Source organism: Pseudochaenichthys georgianus, chromosome 22, assembly GCF_902827115.2.
Source record: "Pseudochaenichthys georgianus chromosome 22, fPseGeo1.2, whole genome shotgun sequence".
NCBI lineage: Eukaryota > Metazoa > Chordata > Actinopteri > Perciformes > Channichthyidae > Pseudochaenichthys > Pseudochaenichthys georgianus.
In genome coordinates this window covers 27086097-27092043 of record NC_047524.1, presented here as the reverse complement: position 1 = coordinate 27092043, position 5947 = coordinate 27086097, and the positions used below count along the sequence as shown (strand labels likewise).

At 40.3% G+C, this 5947-nt stretch overlaps 1 long non-coding RNA gene across 1 annotated transcript; it reads left to right on the top strand.

Annotated features, from left to right (window-relative positions):
* The first annotated feature begins 416 nt into the window (after positions 1 to 416).
* Positions 417 to 4618, top strand: LOC117468188 (uncharacterized). The gene is made up of 6 exons (XR_011642479.1): positions 417 to 744; positions 2146 to 2197; positions 3135 to 3174; positions 3475 to 3616; positions 3788 to 3880; positions 4231 to 4618. It is a non-coding gene; the product is annotated as an uncharacterized lncRNA (long non-coding RNA).
* Positions 4619 to 5947: the final 1329 nt, after the last annotated feature.

Here is a 5947-nt window from a genome sequence, read left to right as displayed (position 1 = left end):
GCTGTCATAAATGATAGATCCTCAAGTGCAGAGTCAACCGCAACCTCATCATCGATCTGCTCATTAGTTTCTTCCACAATGGTATAAAGAGTATCAGAAGTATCTTGGATGCCATCTCCATTCCTGTCATTAAGGAAGCAGTATTTGTAGTTTTGTGTCTCGGAATATGACTCTGTGTATCCAAGCTGGTGTAACTTGTTCAGCATCCATTTTGACCCAAATCTATGATCAAGTTGTATGGCAAGCCCCATCTGGTATGGCAAAACTCCTGATCGAGGCCGACAGGCCTTTATGAAGTTCTGCCCCCAAATGGCTACTCTTTCGTCGGTCTTCACTATTGGCCTCACGAACATCTGAAGACTCTCAAGAGCCAGCTGACTCTGGATGTCACACTGTAAAACCTAACATCGTGTTAAATAAGAATGAATAAGTAAGCCTTACTTATGTTTTATTAACTTGTTAACAACACTCAGTTTAAATAATTAAGCTGTAATGCGGGGTCGAAAAACCTAACTAACTCAATGTAATTGATGTCAGCTAATTTAGAAAAACTAAGTTAGTGGAAATGGGGAACATTATGACATGCGCAGATCACTCCTTGACCACTTGGCGCTCAAAGTTACGTTCTGGAACTTTCTGGAACATTTCCGAACATGCCCTGCAGCAGATGGACGTTTCCTCAATGGCTAGCCGCTATGGTCATTGTCGCACTACAGTGAATCTTGTGCTTTGCACACTGCTTTGGTGAGTACATATTAACATCCCAACCGTTTTGCTGTCTTGTTGTATTTAATCTCAAGGTTTATATGCTTGCTAGTTAAGATAACATTAGCTAACGTTAGCTAATATTAGCTAATGCTATCTTAACTATTGCAGACATAATGTGGCGAAATCGTGTCGCAGCTTGGCCCAGGAGATAGTCTTAAGAGTGTCAACATTTAATATACGGAGATAGACAAGGGCTGACTTGATTTATCTGCATAAACGTTTTTGTATGAGTTGAGGTTCTGTTTAGAAAGCATTGAACAAAGACTAGCACGTGAGTAACTTCATTATTAATGTCAGTGTTTTAGCCTAATGCCATGACTTGTGGCTGTGTTCAGTTTTATATATATTAGCCTACAACAAAGTATAAAGTTACACTTCACAACGTGTGAGCGCCAATCAGTATATACTCCAAGTGGGTTGCGGTGCGGGATCGGGAGCTTGAGGAGGGACTCTCCCACTAGGGGCGGCCGTTCCTGGGTGCAGACTGCGGGTCCCTCCGCCAGCTCCGCGGTGCTGCAAGCCGTCACTGCGGCGCTGGCGGAGAGACCCTCCCGCTACGGGCGGCCGTGCCTGGGTGGAGACTGCGGGTGCAACCTAAAGCTCCGCGAAGCTGGCTTGGCCATATACCGGGCATCACCGCGACTCGCTCTTTTGGCTATGTCTGTGGGCGTTACAATTCGCTGCAACGGGGAGTGGCGGGGGTCGTCAGGTTCCAACGTGAGGTGTAGATGTAACGTTCTTGCCGTCTGAAGTCACTGTTGATAATTTTACAATCAGTTTCTTTCTATTTTAATTGTTTACATATGCACACAATTGTTACATGAGCACACACTATTTATATCCTATTTATGTTGCTCTCAAAGTGCATCAGATTAATGGATTTCAATTTTCAAATATATCCTGAAATTGTAAACAAAAACAAAAAATCCCAAACAATGTGTGACAGTTGAATCATGTATTACACAGTAATAGTATTCTATTACCTTTTAATAGTTTATTTTACAATAATCATATGGAGATACCAACTGAAATGGTTGTTTCACTCCTGCATATGTTTAAAGTGCATTTGGTGAAACTTGATTTAAATTAGCATAGTTTAAAAGCTAACTGATATTAGTCTACATTTAAAAAGAGTATAGTGTTTACATTCAATGTAACCATAATCTGTTATAATAGTGAAGATGTTGGCTGGCATACTCAGTTGAATAATATGGATTTGATGGTTGTAATATCCAGGTCTTTGTGATTTAAAGGCTATGCCATATTAAAAAAATGTGGTGATGATGTGGTCATGTTTGCAATCTTTGCTATAATCGATTAAATGTCTGTTTTTGTTAGAAATATCTGCTTACAAATGTTTTATTCTTCCCCATTCAGGCTTTAACAGATGATGGCAACTCCACACATTCCATGATCACAGCAGTAAAAGGTATTTTTACACACTACACAATTCCTCTCTGATCGTTTGTATTTGTTCTATAAGCAGCTGCGTAAGAGCTTTATGTTAAAGGCCCATGTCATGCTTTTCCGGTTCTTACCCGTCCCCTTGTGTTATGAAGGTTTTTCTGCATGTAAACTGTCTGCAGAGTCACAAACCCTTAAAGTACACCCTGTAGCGAGTAAAGCTCTAACACAGAAAATACCTCCCCAAAACGCCTCGTTGGAGATTTCTAATTTTCCAAATTTTTCTTCCTGGCCGTTATGACGTGTGAACACCCAGTTGCCCCACCCAGAGCCTTGACGTGCATAGAGCTCTGTGAGCGCTGACAGACGAGTTGGAATCTCACAGCGTTTATCAACCTTTTTCTTACTCAATATCAAGCCACACTTATTGTTTTTACTTCGGCTGTGAGTGTTTGTGTGTGCTCAGGATGAGTTTGGCTGTGTTTAGATGTGTATCGCCAATCAGAAAACCACACCGCCACGGAGCGCACACTGCAGCTCAGACTGCAGCTGGGAGCTTCTCAACGTCCCGACCAATCAGAGCACACTGGGCTCACAGGGAGGGGGGGGAGCTCCAACAAGGCGTTTAGGACAGAGTGAAATTCAGTGAATACACGTAGTATACAGAGATGCTGTATGAGAAACCAATGTGATTTTGGAACATTGCACAATATAAATCTATTTTAGTATACCTCAACAATGGAATTATGATCTGTGGAAATGGCCATGACATGGGCCCTTTAACATCACTAGAATTTGATCACAACAATAGCATGGATGCAATTTAGTCCTCTTCTCACTTTCACTTATTTCATAATACAAGTTTTGCATTCTAAATCAGGTAAATACAACACTGTAGTTTCTAAATTGCTGTATACGTGATGTTTGATTGTTTTTATTGGTTTGTCGTTCTTGATTTTCAGATTTGCCAAGCAGATCGAAAACCTTCGATGGAGTGGACCTGTAAGTTCTGGTCATTTTTCATTATCATAACATTTGGCAAATATTATTGTTTTAATTTTTTGATTGACTAATCAATTAGTAAACAAAACATTGCAGCAATAAATCAAAACAATTATATTAATTATAGAGGCCTGAAATCTCAGCATACATTATTATATTGTTGTGGGCTAGACGTGTACCCTGCCTTTCTATCTAAGCCATAGTGGTTGCCTGCTTGCACAATTGTTATGATTTAAACTAATGTCTTCCTAATGTGCTGATTTTCCATCTCCTACCCCACCCCCTTCTCTACTTTTTCAGGTATTTGCCAAATTTAATCGGATTACCAGTCGGAACCTCGAGGCAGACTTCTTTGAGGCTCTGGACCAGCACACCCCACGTCCAACTGTTCAAGTCAAAAAAAGGATCGGTGGGACAGAAACTGCAGAGCATCAACTGGTCGGTAAGTAATATAACGTAGCAACCTTTTGTCAGATACATTGATGACGATATGGTACTACTTCAAAAGCCTTCTAAAATAATTAAAACAACCCCGCAAAAAGATGGAAAGGCCAAAATGTTTCATCTTGTGAGTTTGTCATTTAACCTTTATCTTCTTTATCTCTATCATTAGACACCGGACGCGACTGAACAGCGCTCTGTTGTCCTCAAAGGCATTCCGATTGTTCTTGGCGACGACTCCAAGGATTTCTTCAAGACATGCTTTGTAAGTACTTGAACACAAAAAAACTGTTTGGTTTGCATTTATTGAAAAGTCATATCCCCTATTTACACAAACTTGCAACCAAAAGATTTAATTTGGTGTCTTCAAAATACTGTACACTAAATTCCATGACCAGGAGTCTAGATTAGAGGTGTAAAATAAATGTACGTTCCTAGCTGTATTTGCATCCATAGCATTAGTTTCCTCACACCACATGTACAGAACCTTTTTGGATATAATGTTACAACGCAGTGTGTACAGACTTTAATGCAAATGCAACATGAATGCTTTCATCGGAAGACCGAGTCTAATAGGTAGCGATGATAGTCTAAATAACGTGTTTTTCTTTGCAGGATACAACGAGAGATGAGGCCCTATCATCCGTCACTGTTGGTGTGCTGTTCTCAGCGAAGACAGTCCTCAGGAGGGTCCGAGCACAATGCAACTCGAGCCCATCTCCACTGACATTGTGCTTGAGGGAGGTATTGTCATGGAAGAGATCAAAAACTTTCCACAGGCCTGTTATTTGGCCTGATATATGCTTTGCATTTAGATCACCCAAAATGCATGGCAAATACTCTGAGGTTCGTTCAAACAGTGATGCTTGGACTGGTAACCAAAGCTCTCTCACCAAACTATTAACTTTGAGAAAAGCCCTTAGTCAAGATAGTCCTCAGCTATCAGATAGAACTTGGCACTTAAAAAAGTTGCACCGTTAAATGTTATGACAAAAGTTTGTTACTCTGGGGAAACTGTTATAACTGTCAATTGTTGAGAGCAAAGTACAATGTACTCTTCTTCATAGTGGTCATTATATATTTTTACAATTGGTGTGTTGTGCACTGCTGTTTTTATTAAGATATGGGTTTTGAGTACTTAAAAAGCACTGTTTGTTGGCACTTGAAAATAAATGTTATATTGCAATTGAATCAATTTGTGTTTTTAATGCATTATTTTTGGAGATTGTTTGAGTTTACACAACGTGTTTAGAGATTTGTTGTAGTACAATTATCTTAGTTAGCAGGAATTAGTTTGTTTAAGTAGGGGTTAATTTATTCATTGAGTTCACACAAATAAAAAAAAATAGGTCAATGCAAAGCATGCCTTTTAAGTTGACATAACTTAGTTTACATAAGTTGACATAACGTAAAAGGTTTGTGTCAGCTGTACTTCTCAAAATTAATTGAAGCACACTTAGAATACACAAGTTGTTCATACTCACCATTCTAAGTTAAGTTAACTTACTTATTGTGAGGCAACGAGTTTGCATACTTTTTCTAAGTTACCACAACTTATTAAGTTTTACAGTGCAGTCATACTGTGTGCTGTGGGGTATGACTTTGGGTCTAGATCGACTATGGCGATGTCGTTGCATACGAACTTTAGTGCAGTCTTTATGATCTGAGTCTTCCCATCTCCATGCTCAAGATTAGCATGATGCTCTCGCAGAATGTTGTCTGTGTCATCTTTGAGGCAGAGCACATCTGCCCTTCTCTCCTGTGATGTGAAATACAAGGTGTCATGGAATTTATCTTGGAGTTTCTTCTTTAGCCAATACGTTGAATAAGAGAGGCTCTTATCTGGTGACGGATCAAACTGCTGTAGCTTTTCGTGGACTTGGTCAAGAGTCATCACCCCATGCTCGAGTTCTGAGTCTAACCAATCACAGAATTCAACAAAAACAGCCTCTCGTTCCTCATCAATTTTCTTGTGTCCTCTCTTCCTTTGTCCTCTATCTTCAGTCTTGGAGTAATGGCCACCTGTCTCAAAAAGAGTTTTGCAGCGCAAATGGTACAGGGTTTCTTCTGCCACAAGGTCGTTGATCCCTTCCAGACGTCCAACAACTTCAGTGCCCCAGTCATCCCCGCGACTCTGTGCTGTCTTCCGCAAGCTTGCCTTCAGTCTATCTGCAGTCAAATGATCTGGCACTCTGTATCTCTTTCTAGCTTCCTCTGGACGAGTTGTGTAGATCTGTGCAGGTTGGTTGCAAAGAATGCATACATTATTGTACAGAAGCTGAACGGACCGTGAACTTGTAGAACTGCATGCAGAAGCTGCACTGAAGTCAGA